At 42.1% G+C, this 25272-nt stretch overlaps 1 protein-coding gene across 11 annotated transcripts in view; it reads right to left on the minus strand.

Annotated features, from left to right (window-relative positions):
• Nucleotides 1-25272, minus strand: part of LOC115588090 (teneurin-3) — a 742469-nt gene that overhangs the window by 203123 nt on the left and 514074 nt on the right. For 2 of the 11 annotated variants that reach the window (XM_030428499.1, XM_030428492.1), the window contains exon 1: nucleotides 5863-6397. The exons of the other annotated variants lie outside the window; for them this stretch is intronic. The gene's annotated coding sequence lies outside the window, so the exon portion shown is untranslated. Of the gene's footprint in view, nucleotides 1-5862; nucleotides 6398-25272 lie in introns of those variants that run through there. 11 annotated transcript variants of the gene reach the window in all.

Raw genomic sequence — 25272 nt, forward strand, 5'->3', positions numbered from 1 at the left:
TGTCCCCTATAATCTGTGAATACATCAATTATAATCTGATAAAGCCTGCAGAGAGAACAACAGCCCTCCTCTGAAACACTGTGACCAAAACATCACGTCCACAGAATGACTGAAATAAAGAACAGGTTTTAATCATTAGTATATTCAAAGTGCAGTAGCACTTGGGTGTAATTTCTACGTAAAAGGATTGAGGCCACTGTAAAAACATTTTTTATCGAAATTCTAAGACTAAAGTCAAAACTCAAATATATTTTTCACAGTGGCCAAATTTGCTTCTGTAAGTTTCAACCAGTGCTTTCATACCATTCTGTACATATGATGAAAATGTAGAAATGATGTCTTTGAAAACACATCTTTGCATCCTGCATTTTGGTGGATCACTGAACTGAAACTGTGGCCTTAAATCAAAACAAGTCTTTAACAAATATAAGAATAACAAAAAGAATATTAAATAGGTGAAAAGTGCTCCATTCTAGCAACATTACAGTTCAGTTCAACCATTCAAAATTGTCCCGCAATTGCCGATACAATTGAAATGGACTATTGTGGGTGATGCGCGAGTGATCATCATGGATCCAAATTAAGTATTCCTTTTTGATTTCCCTGCTAAAGGAATTGCAACAAGCGGGAGCCTTTAATTATAAAACTGATTCTGAAATCCTAAGCCTTGACACCATGGCTAAAGGCTCGGCTTGCCTACAAGTATTCCCGACACAGAAAAGGTTCCGCTGGATGTGTTGAATTACTGTGGACTCCAAACTAAAGATGGACAGGGAGAGGAGGAGCCCACTGTAGAACCTGCCGCCAACCAGCAGGTCTAATTTGTTGGTCGACTCGACCGTTAACCAGTTTGTTTATCACAAAAAAAATAAAATTGCAATTACTTTCATGCTATCATATTAAAATCAGGAATTATTCATTGCATTACCTCGAGACAAACATAACTGGTTAATTTATCTTGTTGTCTCGAGAAAACAACAGGCAGATTTTTTGAGATAATGAGATAAGTTAGCACGAGAAAACATCTGGATTGATAAGAAGGGATAAGAGAGGGCGATGACAAACCATATGAGCCTGTTATGATCCCTTGCCATGACAATGTTTTACCTATTGATTTGATATGAGGGTTTTTTTACATCATGACAACTGATTTAATAAACATCAGGCTATAAGTAATAATAATGATACTATACCTGGAAAACAAAGTTCATTTTCTTGAGCTAACAAGATAAATTAATTTGTTATCACTAGAAAACCATCCTATAAAACATGTTTTGACTTGATTCCACCACTAGCAATTGAAGCAGTCATTGTCTTGCAACTGTAACTACCTCAGTGTTTTGACACATCATGAGCAAACTCAGTGCCAATTCAAGGCAAGCTGTTCAGTTCAGTCCATTACTAAAAAAAGGGTAAAAAAAAAATAGTCATTACCTCATGGCTCCATTTAAAATCTTCATTTGCACAGTGATTAAAACATGCTATTAAATTGTCACAAAAGCAAGTCATTAATTATAAAGTATTATAAACCCTCTGTATTGCTTTTTCTATCAAGCTGTGATGAAAATAATTAGGAACTCATACCAGTTCTATAATGTGACTGAGGTCTTACTTTGTATGAGTGCCACAATAAATGCAGTGCCAAAAATCATATTGTTAAAAATGCTCAAAAATGTGCTGCTGTGTACTAACTTTAACAAAAAAGTTTTATTTCAATATTGTGACCACCAATGGAATGTAGCAGCTGTGTGTGCTGGTTGACCGACTGCATTGTCTGTCGCAGTGGTTGTTCTGAGGCTCACTGTGCCCCTAATCTGCTAAAACATCCAGAAAAGAAGAAAATGTGTGCACGAAAAAAATCACCTTGGCGAACATGTGAGATGGTTCCAGTGAAATATAAATGGTCACATGCGCAATTTATAATAACTTAATTACAGGGGACTCAGTCAGCTTCTCACTGTTGTTCTGAGCCACTCATGTACACCATTATTAATAATAACTTTATTTGTACAGCACTTCTTAAAACAGATGGAAAGTGCTTCATATAAATAATAGTCTAAAGTATAAACCTGGTGTACATGGAGGACATACATGCATTCAATTACACACACACACACACACACACACACACACACCAGCATACATTCATACACAAGCACATGCATGAATTATAAATACGTTTGAAATATTATGACACACTGCATGTGTTGTGATGCATCCGCTGTAAAAATGAGAAACGACCGTTCTCCTGTTACACCTCCACAACATTTGCACAACATTGCATTGTGCTTTGTTTTAAATGTTTTAGCAATGCAGTAGAAAGCACTGAAGGTGATGTTCGCACCTTCTATTTTTTTTTTCAAATGAACTATTTCAAACCACTCTTTGTAGAGGCACATTTGAGCCAATAGAAGTAAAGACAATTGTAGAATTGCGATTTGACCCCTTATGCATTTGATGGAGAGTATTTAATTTATTGCCCCTTTACTCTCACTCTCACATCTTATCATACCGAATGAATCCACTGGAATCTTAATCATTTACACATGTCCTTCTCTCTACCATTGTCTTTGCCTTCCTGTCTTTATGATCTGTCCATTCATGGTCGTTTTTTGGGCATGTTTCCTCTCACAGTGACAGTTTAATTCCTTTAATCCATCACCTACTTCCTCTTTTGCTTCGTAACTCACACGCATGCTTTCAGTAGAATGAAATTTATGTTTCTAATTGAAAAAGTAACAGTGGGTTGTGTGTGCACACACACACGCACACACACACACACACGCAGCAATGGAATGCAAATCTCCGTGTCTGGAAGCGATTACACAGAAAGCTAGAGCCCGTATACTCTTTCTGTGTCTGAGAAGCAGCACACAGTCCTGCCGCTCTAACTCTCACCACAAATTCACATGTACACACGCATACACACAAAATGCCCCTTCAAAACACAATGTTGCAGGCAGAGCTGTTTAATTGACTGATCAGATGAGCTGATGCTTTCCTGAGTTTACCCAGCCTTCACTGGGTTAAATACTATTTACCCACTTCGGTCAGGCTGATGGACAGCACGGTTTAAACTTTTCGCTGTTTTTGTCATTTAATCAGCCAGGACCGATGTTTGCCATAACACTTCAGATAGCAGAACATATATATATATATGTATATATATATGTATATATGTATATATATATATATATATATATATATATATACACATATGTACACATAAATATATATATACACACATACATATACATATATGTGTGTGTGTGTATATATCTGTATAGTGTTGTCGAGAATATCTATCCATTAATACATTTATTCTGAATATTTTAAACAGTTTCAGCGCTCATTTATGCTTTTCACTCTTCTGTCTGACAGCAAGTTGACACACACACGCCGCTGCAGTGCCAACATAGCTCTGCCTTCTCCAGTGGTAATTTCACTTAGATGCTGTTGTGTGTGACACAAGTCTAGCACACAAGGCTTTTTAGATTTGTTTTTTTATAAAATGATTTCTGGTATCAAACTTATTACTAAATATTGATATTTTCAATGTATTATATAAAAGTTTATACACACACACACAACATTATATACATATATACATATATATCTACATCTATATCTATATATGTGTGTATATATATGTGTATATATATATATATATATATATATATATATATGTATATATATATGTGTGTATATATATATATATATATATATATATATATATATACATATATATATATGTATAGGGAGAGAGAGAGACCATTGATAAATACAAATACACACAGGGTATTTTTCAATCAAATCTAAGCATTACACTAGAACTAGAAAACAATTTATATTTATGTGTCACATCTATGTGTATTTATGCTATACATGCTGGATTTGAATTGAGATCCAAAGTCTTTACAACTGCCAACATCTGAAGGTTGAGGATTAGGATAGTCTACTGAGTTAGCCCAATGAAAAGTTAGAATGGACTAGATAAAAAAAAAAAGAATTCAGCCAGCGGTAAAAGAAAAAGGAATGACCTGAAGACTGCTGAGAGACTGAAACACCGGGTTGATATTGACTACAGAGTGTTACACTGATGCCACTGTGGGACTACACAAAGGAACACACACAAAGCCCGACCAGTGTTGCTGAAAAATGGTGCTGAGGATTTCTGCTTCACTGAGAAAGTCAGTATATAATGTGGGGCAACAGTGAGGTGAATTCAAATAAACTGTGATTATCTAAGGAATCCTTCACATACACACACACACACACACACACACACACACACATATATATAAATATATACATATATATATATATAAACATATATACATATATATGTATATAGATATATAGATAGATAGATAGATAGATAGATAGAGAGATATACACTCAGTGTGTCTGAGAAAAGATCCCAAACACTTGTGAAAACATGTTTATAGTATGAATTTAAGTACGCATGATAGTATCTACCATCATGCTTAAAGTTGGAAAACACTAGAGGAAATAAGACCAACAGACCAACACTGACAGGACACTTGCTGGTGTAAATATGAGATGCCTACCCTAAACATTAAGTGTCAAACTAATGTATGTTGTAATGGGATATATCCTATATATATACACTGATGTCTGCCCTCACTGACTGGACAGAGGTCTTTCTCTCTGTACATCACCGCACCTCAAACTGTGACAGGAGGACTAACAACCAAGCCACACACACAAAATCCTTTTTTTTTAACTTAAAGAAAGAGAGAACACAGGTCACAAGGAAACATCAGAGGGCTGAAATGTATTTGGTCACCTGGCCAACAACTATGACTGACAGCAGTTTGTCCTTAATGGTTCACATTATGTCCTCCACATTGATTGTTACCTTTATTAAGGTAACATTCCCCATCTCCATTCCCTTTGGATACTGCCCATTTGTAACGGCCTCCAAATCACAACCAGACCTTGAAACTAATGCTTGCTGTATGATTAACCACAAAAAAATGTATATATGTGTGTCATTGTGTGTGTGTGTGTGTGCGTGCGTGCATGTGTGAGTGCGTGTGTGAGTGTGTGTGCCTGTGTAGCACAGATACAAAGACAGTAGGGAGTAACTGATGGACAGCATACTTACTGAAGTAAAAATGGTCAGTGGGTGAACACAAGCTTATACACTGAATGGTAGGTTTGGGTGTGGATGACGAAAAGACCGAGTGAGTGCACAAAAAAGAAGAGAAGAAAAAAAAAAAGACTGCTTGACTGACTGACTAACTTGCCGCATGATTTAGTGTAATAGCCTTTAGTATGGAACGTGTGACCAACCTCAAGACTCCGAGGAAAAGGAGCTACAAGAGAAAGCAGAAAGGCAGGGGATGAAGAAAAAAATAGATGAGAAGGACAACAAAAGAATTGAAGAAGTGAAATATGAGAGTGAGAGGGGAGAGTAGGATGGTAGGAAAGAAGGTAAAACAGAGCCAAAGAAAAGCCACAGTGCTCGCCTCAGACGCAGAGATTTCTCCCTCTTCTTTCCTCTACTGATTACTTGTCACTTTCTCACCAAATCAAACTACGAGGCCCCAGCCTGGCACTGTTTTCACATACACACACACACACACACACACACACACACTATTACACACGCGCGCGCTGATTGACTGTGTTGTTTTTGTCAATGAGTTTACATTCAGTCAGTGAATTCACACAATGAGAGGCAATTGACTAGAGAATAAGAAAATTCCCAAGGCTTGCGCACACACACACTGGCACACGGTACAGACGCACACACGCGTGTGCACGCCGCACCGCCACTTCACATTGCAGAGCTTCAAGAAAAGGAAAAAGGAAAAAGTGAATTTATTCGCCTACCTTGTCGGTGCGAGTATTCCAGCTTCGCCCGGCTTAAAGGGTTTAATTCCCCCTAAAACACATAGGATCCTTTCAGGGACGCATGAGGACTCGGAGCCGCCTGCTATTTGAGAAAAATACAGTTTCCCCTCCGTCTCGCACTGTTCTTTTGTCTTTTTTGAGAAGATATTAAAAAAACACACTGTTCTCTGAGCTTCGCCCCTCTCTCTCTCCCTCTCTCTATTTGTGGGACTGCCTCCGTCTTTTCCTCACTTCTTGTTTTCACCCAGCCTCTCAGCTCCAAGTGACGGATGGAGAATCAAAAACACCGGAGAGAAAAAAATCACAAAGCCCCTGCTTTTTCTCCTCTTTTCACTTCTGTCAGTCACCGAAAACACTGAATTTTCTTCCTTAATTCTGTTCCCCGATTCCTTTTCGATCTGCCTCTCTCAGTGTATGTATGTGCGTGTGTGTGTATGTGTGTGTGTGTGTGTGTGAGCGCGGTCTCCTCCTGCTTCTGCCACCTCTGCTGTGTGTGCTGGGCTGCCTGCCTGCCTCGGCTCCCTCTCTCTCTCTGCTTGTATAAGTTTAAAGCATTTGCTGGTGGAGCAGGGAGGGGGCGGAGCCATGAGGACAGAGAGAGCACAGGGAAGAATGCGATTGGCCGACACAGAGGGGGGTGAGCGAGATAGAGAGAGGAAAAAGTGAGGGGAAAGAAGTGGAGGGAGGGAGGGGCTGGAAATTCACTCTCCGCATTTGGAGGCTGAAGGTGTAGATGTGTGGAGTGAGAGGTGGTGGAGAAAGCACTCCCTCTTTCTCTCTCTCTCTCTCACACACACACACACACACACACACACAGACACACACATTCTCTAGCCCTCTGCATTCTTTTGCTCTGATCTCCCTGATTTCCCGACCACATGTGTATTCATAGCACATAAACTACATCTCTCAGCCCAGTGTGTGTGTGTGTGTGTGTGTGTGTGTGTGTGTGTGCAGATAGGTTTGGAGGCAGCTGTACAAACGAAAGGTGCTGGGGCTGGGGGTGGGGTTAGGGGGAACTGCAGAGGAACTTTGATTTGACAAACACAGCATGCAGGCAGACATACTGTAGACAGGCAAGGACACACTCACACTCACACAACCTATGTGTCATTACCCTGGATTATGTATTTGTAACTAACGTTTTAACACATTTGGACAGTTTTTTTCTTTAAAGAGTAATGCATCTAAAAAAAACAAAATAGGGTCAATTCTGTTTAGTGTGTGTGTGTGTGTGTGTTTGCGTTGTGTGTTAAACAACAACAATGAGCGTGAAGCGTGCCAAAATAAAGAAAAGCTGAAAGTGTGTGTTTTGTATAAGGGTGTGTGTTGAGCCAACATTGCCTGCTGGCGTATCTCTCTCTCTCTCTGTGTGTGTGTGTGTGTGTGTAAAAATTCAGAACACCTTTCACATTATTATTTGATGTCTCAATTAAATTGTACTCTCCTGCTAATATTGTCCACTGTATATAAACGGTAAAACTTATCTTAAAATTTAGAAATTTCAAAAATGTTTTTAACTATTTCATCTTTATTCCTTTGGCTGTTTTCTCTCACTTTGCCCCGAATATTTCCTCATATATTTTTCAACATAGTATTTATTTTATGAATAATTGATGAAGAGGTACAAATGTAGCTGTAACGGTTTTAAAGCAGCGCGTCATTAATGGAACTAAACAAATAAATTCATGCATAAATACAGAAAAAGCTATAATACCCTAAAAACAGTTTAAAGAGCAAAGTCAAGTTAAATTTGATGAAATCATATGACACAACTTTTATAATATGTAATTGTACCCCTAAAATCAAGTCACAAACTTTTTTCTTGACTCACTCACACACACACACACACACAGTTTATACACAGTATTTCAAGTATTGTGTACGTAACATGTCGTTCACTGTATAGATTGTAAAGCCCATTGAGGCAATGTGATTGCGATTTTGGGCTGTAAAAATAAAACTGAATTGATTTGATTTACATAACAGGTTACTGTTGATATGGCTTGGAAGAACATCAACATGTTACAGCGTCTTTGAGATTTGAGGAATCCAGTACAGATGTCCCAAGTCCCAGTGTGACATCTGCGCTGTCCAATCACATGAAGACATTAAGATTAGAGATGTGGCTACATCAGTCTGATGTCTTTCTGAAAATGTTTCATATCAGATGACTCATCTGACTTCATGTCTTCACTTTTACCTGAAGACCTTCTGTTGCTGAAATATTACTTCACTAGTTTGTCTTTGTTTCATGCGCATAAGTTGCTCTCTGCTCGCCTCTTCATCAGGCTACACAATGAGCGGAGCTGTTTTGAAGCATGTGTGGTGTGTATATATTAAACGTAATGCAATAGACACACTCAATGCTTTCTGTCAGCTCGCTTCTCCGTTGACTTTTAAGGCCCTTCACCATGAAATTCAAGGACTATGTGCTTTTCATGGTGACTGCACATTGTAAACTCTAGTCTTTCTCTAGCGCTGGAGGAAAAAAACAGGTTCCCGTAGTTTGACACAGAATAGAATTAATGTTACAAATCGGTTTAGTGTTTCATTGAAGTCAATCTGAACGTGGACATTTTTGTAACTATCTTTGTATTAAAAAAAAATCAAAATATTTATAACTAATAATATAGCTACATTTTTTTAGAAACAAATTTCCAACATAGTTATAATAAACATCTAAGCCTAAAGCCTCTGTGTGGGCATTACCCTTGGCATCAGCTGACTGACAACTAAGATTGGAGATGTGCTGTCAACTTCTTTTGTGTGCTATTAGCTGCAAAATTGCAACACTTGGTGAATTCACCCCCTTTTTAAAACAAATTCACATAGCGTTAGTTGTGACCATTAGCACTTAAAGTCATGTCTCCTTTATTTTGGAGGGTAAGAGAGTTTCTAGGTCAGCTAGCCTTCTATTTCTCCCATTTGCCTACACAAGCCCATTGATGATGTGTTGAAGTAGTTTAATGCTGCTGGACTATGGATTTCTTGGTGAAGGATTTGGGTTGGATTTTCCGCAAAAGTCCAAAGCACTTGACCTTATGCATTCTCGAGTGCATTGTCTCAGATCCTCTCTCCAATCCTAACAGACAGCAGCAGCAGCTAATGCTAGCTGAGAAATCGAGTAGACTAACACAAACTAACAAGCGTAAAAATAAGTTCCTCAGAGACCCTGTAATATGGGCATGTCCCAAGCCAACAAGAGCCCTGACAACAAGTAAGAGGACTTAAGTCAATTCTATACTGTTGATACTGGGAGCCAGTGCAGGTTAGCTAAAACTGGGTGAAATGCTCTCTCTTCCTTGCATAGATAAAAGCCTGGCGGGGTTCTGAATTGATTGTGGTTTATCAATGGATTGTTTTGTAAGACCAGTGAAGAGAGCATACTGTGGTTGGGTTAGGAAGGTGCCTTTGCAATATTTCTAAAAAGGTAAGGCATGCATGTAGAAGACACAAAGAAAGGCAAGCAGCAGAACCCCACATTCTATTTCTTCTCATTCAATTAATGTAGTCCACTTTTATGAGCTTGTTTGATTCTGAAATGTAAAGTTAAATCTTGCTCCCAAAGAACTAATTTAGTCATGATACATGCAACCCTATACACAGCCTAAATATTTTATTCATATATACATCATCATTATCATTGTCATCACACATACACAAAAAAGCTAATGATATAGGCATCATCTCCCATGAAGGTTAATGGAGTATTGATTCTGGCATAGAGGCTACTGGCAAGTAGATGTGGATATAAAGTGTGCCGTTATCCTTAATCTTTAATGCTGTTTCTTTTATTACATATTTACCTGGTATATGCAAATGCTATGTATCTATCTATGAATCTGGGAACATACATATGTATGTGTACCAGAGTACAAAAGTCTAAGACCACTCACATCAAAATACTTGTAATTTGGATTTTGTTTTTCAAATAAAATGTTTTTTTTTCCAGTTGAATCTTGCATGCACTGGAGCTGCCATGGACTTAAGTTTGTGCAAAAACTACTGACTCATGTTATCCCCAGTCAGGACTCCTATACTCCTCTTTGCTCTTCATGTAGTTTGCAAAGTTTTGAGGTGTGGTTAGGGTTTCTCCAAATGAACAATGGATTAGAGTCTCCAATTATGCATCATGGTCAGAGGAAAGTGTGTTATCTTTCTAAACCATGAATGAAATGGTAATCTATCCTTATCCTTACCCTTGCAAAACATGTCTAAATTTGTGCTTCATAAGACAGGCAATACGACCAAACTGAAAACTATTGGGTTTTTCCATTGGCCCTTATGGCAATGCCGAGTCAACTCATTACATGCTGATTTGATCTTCCATTATAAGTTGCTTAGTTGAGCTGAGATGAGCCTGATGTATCGTCTCTGAAATCAGTCTAGAGCACTTTGGTTTGCCACCAGGGCGGATGCGGTGACAACGTGGCCAACCTGTGACAACCCCCTTTTCACCCTCAACTGTCAAAATTACATTTGATTAGAAATTACAATGTCTGAATGAAAAAAAATCATTTGACTCCAAAATGTCTCTAATGGTGATGGAATGACTTCTCATTGTACAGAGTCATAATCATACAGATCCACATTCACAAGTTTTATTTCCAGTTGTTAATGAAGATACTTAAAACTCTGATTCCATTCTGTATTCTTAGTATAAGTCTTTTGTTCTTGTTTCTATCATGTAAAAGCGTACTGTATTTTTTTACTCGACATGTTTGTTACTGGTATTTCCACGACCTCCATGGAAACTGTTTGTTCTGGATTTTCCATTTCAGAGTATATGTCTCTAAAGGAAGACCCTTCAAGGAGCAGGGATATCTGAATATTTTCACCAATTAAATATAAACTCCAGTGAGGAAAATGTGGGCTTATATTTACCCATTTTAGACCCAAATTCCCTTGAGAGAAAGGTTTGATCTCACTGCACAGTTTTCCCTTTCTCTATGTCCATCCTTCCAGCAGTGAGGCTTTTCTAACACCAGTGTATTTGCTGGTACCCCCCACTGACACACACAACGTAGCCTCTACACTCTTCAGAGTGTGTGTGGTATGTGTGTGATCGATAGAGAGAGGGGGAAGGTGTGTGTATGTAGGTTTCAGTGCAAGTTCAGCTTTTCCCGCCATTTAAACACCCTGTGTGTGTGCGTGTGTGTGTGTGTGTGTGTGTGATATGGGTCCCTAAGCTCTTTCATTTCATTGTATGGAACCCCTACTGGGCAAGTTCACAACCTTAGAGTGAGAGAAGAGAAGAGAGAGATGGAAATGAAAGAGAGGTATAAGAGGAAGTCTGGGGAGAGGGAGACACAGAGAGAAAAAGACAAAGAGAGAGAAGAGAAACAGAGAGAAAGAGAGAGAGAGTGGCTTAAACAAGCCAACTGGTGAATTAAAGAGGAAAAAAGCGATGAGGCGAGAATTCTAAATCGGCAGAAGGTAGGGGAAGAGAGGGAAGAAAAGGGGGCTTTCTCCATTCTCCTAATCCTTCATTCAGTATGTAGGGATTTCAGTCGATGGTGAGATAATATAGCGTAACTCTCGTTGTTGTGGTGTGTGAGTGTGTGTGTGTGTGTGTGTGTAGGTGTGTGTGTGTGTGTGTGTGTGTGTGTGTGTGTGTGTATGTTCCACTCTGATCCAGGACATTTCAGCCTCCTAGCCAGATTACAATAAAAAAAAGTATTCATTGTCATCTTGACCAGTGCACCCTGTAGCCGTGTGTGTATGTGTGAGAGAGAGAGGACATCTTCTAAAAATGTGCGTATAAATGTGTGTATGTGTACATCCATCACCTTGTCAACCCTCGTGCAGCCCATTCTAAATAACAGTGATTATTAAGATCACGTGGGGCTGGACTAAAGCATTTAGGATAAACAGCGGCAACCTGCTGTTCTACCCACCTGTGGTTTCAGCAGAACATACTACAACAAACACACATGCAGGCACGCACGTATGCAAGCGCGCACACACACACACACACACACACTCTAATAATATTGAATAAATAGAAAAGCAAAAAAAAAAAAACAGGGGTGAAAAACAGAATGCATACACCTCTCTGCCTATATTCAAAGACTCATTGAGGTGTGCTTGAATGTCACTGTCACCCCTCTCACATTGGACCAGACACCTACTACACCCATAAACGTCTGGCTTTTGTCTTTAATGAGAAAGGGTACAATCAGCCCTCGCTCTGGCGTTTATAAGCTCTGGCACCGATCGGCCGTGATGAATACACAACACGTGGATAGACACACTCATTTTCAGGCCTTTGTCAGTTGTAATGCTATGGTATGCTACTAGTATCGTGACACAGCCTTTTCTTTTAATTAGTCACACGGTTTCATTGACTTAGGTCCTGGCAACCGCTCAGTGACAAAGACAGCCATGCTCATACAATTGTAACAGGTTTAGCTTTGGAGGGTGATCTGTCATTCAATATAAACTCTCCATGGCAGTTAAAACACAATAGCTGGCTGCATGTGAAAAGGACACATGAGGCAATACGTGAATTGAGAGAGAGGCGAGATGTGAAACTATAATTATGCCGTTTTATTTATATAACCCTTTCAGGTTGGGTATTGCTCACATTCAAACTAATAGCAGCGTCAGTACCTGGAATTCCGTGAATTCCGCCGACATTCTTTTTCAGTACTTAACAAATTGTAAAAATAAGCATTGCTTTATAGGGGGAAGCTGTTGAAAGACCTGGTAACAGCTGTAGAAACTCTTTCTAATAACTTTAAAATGAAGACGAGTATGAATAAATTACTTTTCAAAGTGGCATTAATAACAAACAGTAGAGGGCAGCAATACCCTGTTGCAGCATCTAGTCTGCCTAATCCAAAGAGAAACTCCGGCATGTTGCTGCAATCGCAGTTCTGCACAGTGTTATAAATGCCAGAAAAATAGTTTCAATTCCCAGACAATTGCTTTCATACTAACGTTTCAGGCATACTGTGGCAGAGTTTTGGCTAACGCAAGTAAAAATGCTAAGCTATCGTCAACCAAGACAGTGAAAAAAGTCCAGTTATCTGCACCAACAACTTATATCAACGAATATGAATATGAAGTCCGGGAGAGAGGCCGAAGAGGTCGCATTTGCTGGTGGGCCTGCAGCTTGTAGGCTGCCATATCAGTCTGCAAGAAAAGAAAACATCACCACAGCCACTGTGTAACCAAACAGTGTTATAGGTGGAATAGAGCTGATCTGCACTGTGGTGGGATCCATCATTTCTTTATAAGTGTGAGTAGCATGGTGATTGTCCGTCTTAAGAACACACCTATAAAATGATGCTGACGATGATTTATGATGCTGTTCATGTGTCATTTGTAACTTTCCCCATTATTGAGGGATATGACAGGCTGTTTAAGAGCTGACTTGTATTCTTATAGGCTTTCCATTGGTTGGCATGTAATGCATACATGTGAAATAATACATTTTATTGAATATTTTTTTTTTGCTGTTGATGATGTGTCTATCGCTGATACATGTCACTGACATTTTGTCGCCCAGGCCTAATGAATATGTTATTGAAGTTGTCAACACCTCACCTACATTTTTATCAAAATGTTCAAGACTTATCATTTGGGCTTTCACTAAAATGGCTAAAATTACAACTAAATAGAAATGTATCATAAATTTAACAGATGCTCTTTAATATCATGCGACACAGCTCATTTTATACTGTATATTTATACAGTTTATGCTGTATGCACACAATAGATCCCACACAATATAGAGACATGTACTGTACTAAAATATATACATAAACAGTGTAGGTATGAATAGAAACAAAATATTTCTCACACACAGTGACTCTCTCTCTCTCTCTCTCTCTCTCTCTCTCTCTCTCTCTCTCTCTCTCTCTCTCTCTCTCTCTCTCTCTCTCTCTAAATAACAGTGTGTGTATGTGTGTGTATGAGTATGTTACTATATCCATGTTTGACAGAGAAACAAGAAGAGGTACGCATTTGTAGCTTCTTCCTACAAAAGAGAGTTATTGAAAGAAAACTGGAATGCTGAAGGACAGTAAGAGATAGAGATGAATTATCTGCTCAAGAGAGTGAGAGAAAAATAAAGAAGTGCATGGTGGTGTGGTGAGAGGAGAAGAGAAGAAAAGAGACAGAGGGAGCTATTCAGTCATCACGGTGGAAAAAAGGTGCCACTGACAGTGATGTAAGGTTTGTAAAATACTGAACTTGGTACAGTGTGTAGGTAAGTGAGGGGGCAGATCAATAGAAAGCTCTAATCTGGAGTCCATGATTGTTGAAGTGACAGCTACAAGTTTGTTTCAGTGTGAGTTTCCAGTTAACCTGAGTCTTTGACAGAAAGAGGAAACCCCGAGAACCAGATGTAATGCATAAAGAAACAGAGCCATCGTTTCATCCATGAATCTTATTTTATTTATAAGAGATTCTCTTCCGTCTACTATTGCGTATTTGATAATGGGCCCCATGCATGAACCGCTTGTACAAACAGTATTATTCTTAAGTGGCACAGATGAGTGAGAATTGAATTACATTTCTTGTCCATAGAATTTTAGGTACAGCTGGAATAAGAAATGTAATAGGATTCATGTACAGAATGTGTCTGAGTCTGGTGAAAATAACTGTTTAAGAGCCATCAGAACTAATTTCAAGTTTATTATGAGACAGGCATTTAATAAAATGAAATAGATAAATAACTTGCATGATGAATATTCTGTTCACCATATACCACAGTACACTGTACTATTCAGACAGAGAGAGAGAGAGAGAGAGAGAGAGAGAGAGAGAGAGAGAGAGAGAGAGAGAATGCCAGGTGGTAAATACAGTAATAGTATATCTATTACACACACACACACACACATACAGGGGCATGGCCCATATTAAGTTATAATGTAGAAGAAGGCTGAACAAGTATAAGCGGATTACAAATACCTTGAGTGTGCAAGATGAGAGAGATAGGACCAAAGAGAGTGGGGTGGTGGGGGGTGATGGAGAGAAGGGGCCGAGAGAGGGAGACAGAGAGAAAGAGAGCTGGAGTAATAGAAATTGGATGACTCATTCATGAAAATTGTTTCACCTTCCTTTCACACAGGCTTTTGATTTTTTTTCACTCCTTCCCGTTCTTCTCTCACTCTCTCCTTTGTTCTCTCCTTCTCGTTGATGTGATTAGTTAAAAGCCTCCATCCCCTCATCAAGCTGATGGAGATGGAAGCAAAGAGGACCACACACACACACCCTATGTGTGTGTGTGTGTGTGTGTGTCAGTGTGTGTTTGGAAACCTCGTGTTGCTCAAACCACTAACCTGTCATCTCTATCTCTCTGACACACAAACACACACTGTCTCTCAAACACACACACAGTTCCATAGTGAGCTGGTTTGTAAAGGTGAACAGAGCTCTTGCTTCTCAAGCAGCTCTGAAAAGTCATCAGCAACATTTCAAATTAGCATGTTCTTTAGTAGTTAATTGATGTTATTGGCCAGGTCATTTTGTTGCCTTTCACAAATTGACATCCTCAAATGGTTACTGTCTGTTTATTGCTCCCCAGCTTATAACACCCTAGGAGAAACAACAACAAAGATTGTTATTGTCCTGAGTAAAAATGGATGGATGTATCTGGGGATGATAGAGTTTGTTAATCAATGTGACTCAGTGATTACTTTGTGTTTAAATATCTGTTCAGTCCATATCTGCTACTAAGAATGACTCTGTCTCCTTTATATTACCCTGAATTCTCATCACAGTTTCAAATGTTGCTTACAGTACCACACGTGACTGTCTGTATGTCACTGTGTTGCTACCTTGCTGTATGAAAACACACAAAGACAGAGCAGTACTGTATTATATAGATACAGCACATTACCGGGATAAAAGTTAATCACCAGCCTACCCTTGCCAAGAGTCTTTTAGAATGTGATATGTTCAGTGATGTTTGAGATTGCTTTGAATGATAAAATGTTGTATGTTGCTTTCTGACTGTATTGTATTAAGGATTCCCATTGGCATCTGGAGGATAATTGTTTTGTAAGTCCAATTTAAAAATCAAGCTGAAATGAACTTTTTCCCTGGATTTTTTTTTCTTCTCATTTTTAGGCGGCAAAGTTGGGGGAATGTGTGTGGCATGTGCTATCTGCGTAGTTTGTGCACACACCCTTACAATGCCAAGTGTCTAAGTGAAATAATTACGATTTGACATACAGAAGTGTCCATAGATTTAAAATGTATTTCAACATGAAACAAAATGATAATAAAAAAAACAAAGACATTGACAGATGACAGTGTTCAGTTTGGCATAGGAGTAAACATAAGAGAGCTCACTTGCAAGTTGTGCAGTTTTTCTGTGCACATTTCAATCTTCTGGCTTCATTTTGTGATAAAGCAAAAAGGGGCACAGAGCCTGATGGAAGACAAGAATGATGAAGAAGAAGAGCTTTCCAGTGAACAGATAACAGTCCTTCTTACAATGAAAGCTAGCATTCATGACAAACACATATTTGTTTGCCTTGCAGAAATTATGAATATTTTATCACCCTGTGACCTCCCCACTCGAGAACTGTGTGTAACATGCATATGTTAAGTCTAAGAACACCACATCCACATTTTGAGCTACGGGCAGTAACTGATATTAATAAGCCGTGAGTATGACTGAAATACTTTTTGTCGAAATACATTTACTTCTATGTATTACAGTAATGCTACAAAGAGAGAATAGGTGAAAGCAAGGGAACAATACTTAGTGTCATTTTTAAGCTGGCTGGTCTGAGAGACAGACAGACTGGCCTACCCACTCAACAGGCCTGCATGTACACACACACACACACACACACTCACGGACACACACATGCACACATGCACACAAGCGCACGTACGCACGCACGCACACACACACACACACACACACACACACACACGCACACACACACACACTTTCAGCTAAACAGCCTTTGTTAGTGTCATAATCACATTTAGTAGAAGCCATATGACACTAGAAATAGCTGCCAAGGACAGACAAGGCGATGTGGGAGTGTGAGTTTGTATGTGACTAATGGAGATGAAAATAAGGAGAAAACAAGGCTCTGTGTGAGTGTCTGTGTGTGTGTGAGTGGGTGACTGTGTGTGCACGCATGGGTATGTGAAGTTTCTCAGTAAAATCACCCATATGCTGAGGTCAGCCACACTATCACTAGCTTTCCACACTTTTGGGAAGGCTAACATGTGTGCTTGTTTGTGAGAGAGAGAGAAAAAGAGGGAGGTGGAATGAGATATTCAGAGAGTGGTGGCTTCTCTCCATTTCCTTCATTTACATTGAAAATCATTATCTCTTGAAGCAATTAGTACATTGGATTCGAGTCACCTTGTCCTCATTTAAAAGGGAAATCCTGTATTTTTGGCCCTATATCCTGTATTGTTGGCCCCATATTTACATGTTGGGGTGTGTAAATAAGTCACACTTACCAAAAGATTTGGAACCGGTCCAGTACATGTGGCTAAGGAGGTAGGGTGGTAGTAGTTGGAAGGTCGTTGGTTCGATTCCCCAGCTCCCCCAGCTGCACGGCTACGTATGCTTGGACAAGACACTGAACCCCAAATCGCTCCTGATGAGCAGGACAGCACCTTGCATGGCAGACTCTGTCACCAGTGTATGAATGTGCATGTGAATGTTATAAGTGCTGTAAACTGCTTTAAGTGGTCAATAGACTGGAAAAGTGCTACAGGAATGCATTAACATTTTAGATCATGGCTGCAATGTAATCCTTTGGGGCAGCTGTAACCTTCAAAGTTATGTCCACTAAAAATACTGTTTTTTGTCACCGACAGGCTGAGGTTGTTATTCTAAGTGTCTTATATGGGAATAGAGACCTTTGTGTGAAATATTAAGATCCTTTTGGTTTCCAAAAACACAAGTCTCTGTCTTATTTTAGTAAGATTTCGTAGTTTAAATGAAATTGTATTGAACCAGTTTATTGACCTGATGTTCAATCGTCAATTGAGGGTCGAATATAATACTGATGAGAGGACCGATACGCTGTAAATGTTATGTGTCAAATTTTCTGGTCAGATAATGAGAAATTCACTTTCATCAGAGTTCATTTAAAGAACATAATGAGACATCCAGTTCTTTAGAGCGGCCATAAGGTTCGGCAGAGTGCCTAGGTCGCTGTATTCATTTAGATTCATGGAAACATGTAACCGAGTATCATCTCCATTAAAGTGATAAGAAATGCAACCAAAATAATTGATTTTCCATCCCAGGGACCGCATATATAGGGATAAGAGGATGGGACCAAGGATTGACCCCTGAAGCACCCTGTGTAACAGTGGAGCGGGCGACTACACATGGTTATCCATGGAAACAAAGAAATGTCCTCCCTGAGATACCAACATAAGTGTCAAACCAGTTAATTAGGATAGTGTGATCTTTTGTTCCAAAAGCAGACTCAGTAGGACCAAGATGGAATATTATCCACTATCATCTTGCCATGTATGTAATTTCTGACTCTTTGCAGGGATATTTCAGTGCTATGTTTTTGGCAAAATCCTGAATGAAATTCATCAAAAATATTGTTCCAGGTAAAATGGCAGGCAAAATGTGAATAAGGCAGGAGGACTGGCAGACATGAGAAATTCTGTAAGGTCATGCAAGGTAATGGGGGTAAACTGAGTAAGGATTGATTTTTTTTTTGAACCAGGAGGGGTGACTGGGATTTTGGATTTGATAGAGTTCATCTTATTGACAAAAAATGATCAATACAATTCACAATCTTCAGCTGAGGAGGGAGAAATAGCAGTGGGTAGGGTTATGTCTAGTCAGTTGTGTTTCGGAATTCAGAAGAAAAGTGGTTTGATGAGTCATTGACATAGATATCAAAATCCCTTCAACAATAATGCTGACATGATTGAGAACGATAGAAGAAAGAAATTCAGAAATCTGTGAAAAAGCTGGCATTTCATTCTGACAGTCGATTATAAAACAAATGTATGAATAATGTCTTGTTTACAGTTAAAAAGATTTTTGTCAGCAACAGCAATACCTCCTCCATGGCTGGTACTCCTCTAGTTGTTAAATTAGTTGCAGTTGGTTGGGCAAAGTTCAACCAACTGTGAGCAGTCCCAGTCTGTATTCAGGTCTCCGTCAGAAGTAAGAGTCCAGTGTGGCATTGTGAGTGCCACCACCGCGAGATTCATACACCGGCAGCGTGATCCAACATGGTGGCGCCCTATTGCTGGCAAAACACTGCAAACTTAAAGCTTAGAAGTGTACATTGTAGGAATTAAAAGACTTTAATTCAGACCACATCCATAGCCCATCTCCCACCAGCAACCTGCAACTCTACAATGGAGGACTTAATGGAACTTTAGGCATTCATTGACAACTATTACAACTTTCAGACCAACATGGACCCAGGCCCATCCCCAAACCCAACAAACACAAACAGACAGATTCTTCAACAGACACCAATGATCTATAAACCACCATCAAGGTTAGTCTACTGTCAAGCATCAACAAAACTGCATCACTACACAAAGAAATCAAAGACATACGCAACAGCCTTGAGTTTAAACACCAAAACATCACTACACTTGAAATAAACTATTCAAAGCCCAACAACCTGGAATCCCTCATCAAAAAAGGCAACTCAGCTGAAATTCCACCTGACATCGTCAAAGATGAACAAAAAGAACAGGCCAAAAACAGAGAAAGGGAACTGGAAAAGGCACACCATTCAGACCGAATGAGGTATAATTAATGAAAAAAAAGTAAAGTTTCAGATTCAGAGAGGAGGTACAGTTTTGCTGCAGCTCTGATGTGCCTCTGGAGGTAGCAGAGGCAAGACGGGTCTGATGGTGCTCAAAGTCTGACAGCTAAACTGATCCTTTACTCATCAAATAAAAGAGAGATGACCCACACATTAACCCACAAAGCAATGCTGCAGGACCAAATAACAGTGATTTTGCAACTGGTTGTATCTTTGGCAAATTAAATGAGGAAAAAAAAAAACTCTGCAGTCATACGTGGAAAAGCTGCTGTCATTCTGTCTGTGCTTTCGATTCTTTGTCACATTTCTGCCAGAAGAACAGGGTCTGTCCTCCTTCCACTATGGTGTTGTTGTAGTTACTGTCTTAAAACAAATCACTGTGACAGTCAGCCCCATCGACTACACTTCAGTGAACTTTACCCCAGACACTTTCCATGATGCATGGTGGGTCAGGATCACACATTATCACAGCATCCATATGATTATAAACAGTCGATGTGTTTAGATAACCAGGTGTATGGAATTAGATTTGTGCCAAAAGAAACAAACAAAACTTCTTAAATGTCAAACAAAAACAGGAATTTGAGAGAACATAAAACAAAAAGCTTCTCCTTGAACCGGCACTCCTCCTTGAACCGGCACTCCTCCTTGAACCGGCACCTTATCGTGGTGGAGGGGTTTGAGCACCTGAATGATCCGAGGAGCTATGTTGTCCGGGGCTTTATGCCCCTGGTAGGGTCTCCCAAGGCAAACAGGTCCTAGGTGACGGGTCAGACTAAGATCGGTTCACTCGCCCCTGATGAAAGTCATACTACCAAGGACGTGCACGTCGCCCGGATCGGCGTCACCGGGGCCCCACCCTGGAGCCAGGCCCGGGGTTGGGGCTCGCAGGCGAGCGCCTGGTGGCCGGGTCTCTGCCCACGGGACCCGGCCGGGCGCAGCCCGAACGAGCAACGTGGGCCCGCCCTCCCGTGGGCTCACCACTCGCGGGAGGGTTCAGAAGGGGCCGGTGCAGAGGGATATGGGTGGCGGTCGTGGGCGGGGGCCCCGGCGGCCCGATCCCCGGATGGTGACTCTAGCCATGGGGACATGGAATGTCACCTCACTGGGGGGGAAAGAGCCTGAGCTGGTGCGGGAGGTTGAGCGGTACCGACTAGAAATAGTCGGTCTCACCTCCACGCACAGCCTGGGCTCTGGAACCCAACTCCTTGAGAGAGGCTGGACTCTCTTCCACTCTGGAGTTGCCCGCGGCGAGAGGCGGCGAGCTGGTGTAGGCTTGCTTATAGCCCCCCAGCTCAGCCGCCATGTGTTGGAGTTCTCCCCGGTGAACGAGAGGGTCGTTTCCCTGCGCCTTCGGGTCGGGGATAGGGCTCTCACCGTTGTCTCGGCTTATGGGCCGAACAGCGGTGCAGAGTACCCGGCCTTCTTGGAGTCCCTGGGAGGGGTACTGGAGAGTGCTCCTACCGGGGACTCCGTCGTTCTCCTGGGGGACTTCAACGCCCACGTGGGCGATGACAGTGTTACCTGGAGGGGTGTGATTGGGAGGAACGGCCTCCCCGATCTGAACCCGAGTGGTGTTTTGTTACTGGACTTCTGTGCTAGTCACAGTTTGTCCATAACTAACACCATGTTCAAGCATAAGGGTGTCCGTATGTGCACGTGGCACCAGGACACCCTAGGCCGGAGATCAATGATCGACTTTGTGGTCGTGTCATCTGACCTCCGGCCGTATGTCTTGGACACTCGGGTGAAGAGAGGGGCTGAGCTGTCAACTGATCACCACCTGGTGGTGAGTTGGATCCGCTGGCGGGGGAGGAAGCTGGACAGACCTGGCAGGCCCAAACGTATCGTGAGGGTCTGCTGGGAACGTTTGGCAGAACCCTCTGCCAGGGAGATCTTTAACTCCCACCTCCGGGAGAGCTTTGACCAGATCCCGAGGGAGGCTGGGGACATAGAGTCCGAATGGACCATGTTCTCCACCTCCATTGTTGACGCGGCTGTCCGGAGCTGTGGCCGTAAGGTCTCCGGTGCCTGTCGCGGCGGCAATCCCCGAACCCGGTGGTGGACCCCGGAAGTAAGGGTTGCCGTCAAGCTGAAGAAGGAGTCCTACCGGGCCTGGCTGGCCCGGGGGACTCCTGAGGCAGCTGACGGGTACCGGCAGGCCAAGCGTGCGGCAGCACGGGCAGTCTCGGAAGCAAAAACTCGGGTCTGGGAAGAGTTCGGGGAGGCCATGGAGAAGGACTACCGGTCGGCCTCGAAGAAATTCTGGCAAACCATCCGGCGCCTCAGGAGGGGGAAACAGTCCTCCACCAACACTGTTTACAGTGGAGGTGGGGAGCTGTTGACCTCAACTGGGGACATCGTCGGGCGGTGGAAGGAATACTTCGAGGATCTCCTCAATCCCACTGACACGCCTTCCATTGAGGAAGCAGAGGCTGGGGACTCAGAGGTTGACCCATCCATCACCCAAGCCGAAGTCACTGAGGTAGTCCGTAAGCTCCTCAGTGGCAAAGCACCGGGGGTGGATGAGATCCGCCCTGAGTACCTCAAGTCTCTGGATGTTGTGGGGCTGTCTTGGCTGACACGTCTCTACAGCATCGCGTGGCAGTCGGGGACAGTGCCTCTGGACTGGCAGACCGGGGTGGTGGTCCCCCTATTTAAAAAGGGGGACCGGAGGGTGTGCTCCAACTATCGGGGGATCACACTCCTCAGCCTCCCCGGGAAAGTCTATTCCAGGGTACTGGAGAGGAGAATTCGGCCGATAGTCGAACCTCGGATCCAGGAGGAACAATGCGGTTTTCGTCCTGGCCGTGGAACACTGGACCAGCTCTATACCCTCCGCAGGGTGCTCGAGGGTTCATGGGAGTTTGCCCAACCAGTCCACATGTGTTTTGTGGACTTGGAGAAGGCATTCGACCGTGTCCCTCGTGGCATACTGTGGGGGGTGCTCCGGGAGTACGGGGTCGGGGGCCCTCTGTTAAGGGCTGTGCGGTCCCTGTACTGCCGGAGCAGGAGCCTGGTTCGCATTGCCGGCAGTAAGTCAGACCTGTTCCCAGTGCATGTTGGACTCCGGCAGGGCTGCCCTTTGTCACCGGTTCTGTTCATTACTTTTATGGACAGAATTTCTAGGCACAGCCACGGGCCGGAGGGGATCTGGTTCGGGAGCCAATGGATCTCGTCTCTGCTTTTCGCGGATGACGTGGTCTTGTTGGCTCCTTCGAGCCGGGACCTCCAGCATGCCCTGGGGCGGTTTGCAGCCGAGTGTGAAGCGGCTGGGATGAGAATCAGCACCTCCAAATCCGAGGCCATGGTTCTCGACCGGAAAAAGGTGGCCTGCTCCCTCCAGGTGGGAGGAGAGTTCCTGCCTCAAGTGGAGGAGTTTAAGTATCTTGGGGTCTTGTTCACGAGTGAGGGAAGGACGGAGCGTGAGATTGACAGACGGATCGGTGCAGCGGCCGCAGTAATGCGGTCTTTGTATCGGTCTGTCGTGGTGAAGAGAGAGCTGAGCCGAAAGGCGAAGCTCTCGATTTACCAGTCAATCTACGTTCCGACCCTCACCTATGGCCATGAACTCTGGGTCATGACCGAAAGAATAAGATCCCGGATACAAGCGGCCGAAATGAGTTTCCTCCGCAGGGTGGCAGGGCGCTCCCTTAGAGATAGGGTGAAGAGCTCTGTCACCCGGGAGGAGCTCAGAGTAGAGCCGCTGCTCCTCCACATCGAGAGGAGCCAGCTGAGGTGGCTCGGGCATCTGTTTCGGATGCCCCCGGGACGCCTCCCTCGGGAGGTGTTCCTGGCATGTCCCTCCGGGAGGAGACCCCGAGGAAGACCCAGGACACGCTGGTGTGACTATGTCACTCAGCTGGCCTGGGAACGCCTTGGGGTCCTCCCGGAAGAGCTGGAGGCAGTATCCGGGGAGAGGGAAGTCTGGGTGTCCCTGCTCAGGCAGCTGCCCCCGCGACCCGGCCCCGGATAAGCGGAAGAAAATGGATGGATGGATGGATAAAACTCATTTCAAAAATAAAACTTAGAACTTGCAATCAAATAATTTGTCAAATAGTGTAAAATATTGGTCTTTTACTCTTCTAATAATGCATTATTTTGTTTACGGTTCCCTCTGCTGGTCTCTCTCCGCTCAGACTTTTGCGCTGACTCTCAGCTTTGCGCTCTCTCTGCAGCTCTGTCTCGTTTGCGCTCCCTGACTTTTTGTTTGCAGTTTTGGCACAAACCTCTCGGGTAGGCGGGCCTTTTCAGCAGAGCGTCCCCATTGGCTAGTTAGATTTTGACTGACACAGCTCAGTACCTATGTGTAGGTAGCTAACGTGCTAAATGACCCCATCTTTAAAGCGGAGAGAAGAAGAAGATGACGACGACAATGAAGAACAACAGTAACAACCCACAACGAGAAAAACAAATGAAATGTTAGTAGTTATGACATACATATGTTGTTCTTCATTGTCGTTGTCGTCCTCGTCATCTCTTCTTGACGAGGACATGTAAATATCATGTAAATATCTGTTAATCAACTGCAACTCAAAAAATAAAAAAAACAGTCATCCCTTCCATACTCAATTCTACAGGTATCACCACCCACAATCCACTGGACATAAATAATGAATTTAATAAATTTTACAGCAATCTGTACTCCTCAGATTATGAACCCAGCCAATCTGAGATTGACACCTTTTTAAATAAACTGGACCTGAAATCACTACCAACAGAACTCACCTCACAAAGCTTCACATAGCAGACAAGGATGCCCATTCTCACCATCTTTATGTGTAACCTTTCTTGAACCACTCGCAGCAGCAATACAACTCCCTGATAATATCAAAAGGAATCCAAGATGATAATTCAGAACAGAAACTAAGCCTTTACACAGATGATTTATCAATACACTTTCAAAACCCCTCTACTGTCATGATCCTGGTTTTTGTTGTTCTGATACATTCTGTTTTATTTTGAAATTGTATGCTCACGTGTCGTGTGTTGCTTTTCAGTTCCTCCCACTGTGTGATTTCCCTCCTTTATGTTTTTATTAGTTCCTTTCCCTCACCTGTCCTTTGCCCTGCCGCACTCCACCTGCACCTCATCCCCACAAAAGTGTGTGTGTGTGTGTATATAGTCTTTGTACTCACTATTGTCTTTGTGAGATAGTTTCCGTTTTTGTAATTTGCTTTTTTTACACTTTGTTCAAGGTCTTTTTGTTGCTACTTTGATTTTTTGTACTTTTGACAATTTTTTGTTTTTCCTGGATGCTTTTTTTTGTATCATTCAGCTATTATTTTTTTTGTATCATTCAGCTATTGTTTAATGAAGCTTGCCTTTAGTTCCTGAATCCTTTCTGCCTCCCGAATGTTTCTGCATTTGGGTCCTACCCAGTGGTGTAGTGGGGATTTTATCACTGGGGGAACTCTCCAAAAAAAAAAAAAAAAAAAAAAAAAAGCACGTTATTTTAATTACGTCACCCAACCCAAGTTGCGAATGCTTGAGCCATATATCATTGCAATCAGACGGCTCTCCTTCTCTCGCTCTCTTTGTCACACACACACACGGCGCTTATCAACACACGGATTCAGAATGATGCACATTCATCCCCACGACAAAAAGTAACAAATTATAGTCCTAATAATTGCAGGAA

Source organism: Sparus aurata, chromosome 1 (genome assembly GCF_900880675.1).
Source record: "Sparus aurata chromosome 1, fSpaAur1.1, whole genome shotgun sequence".
Lineage (NCBI taxonomy): Eukaryota > Metazoa > Chordata > Actinopteri > Spariformes > Sparidae > Sparus > Sparus aurata.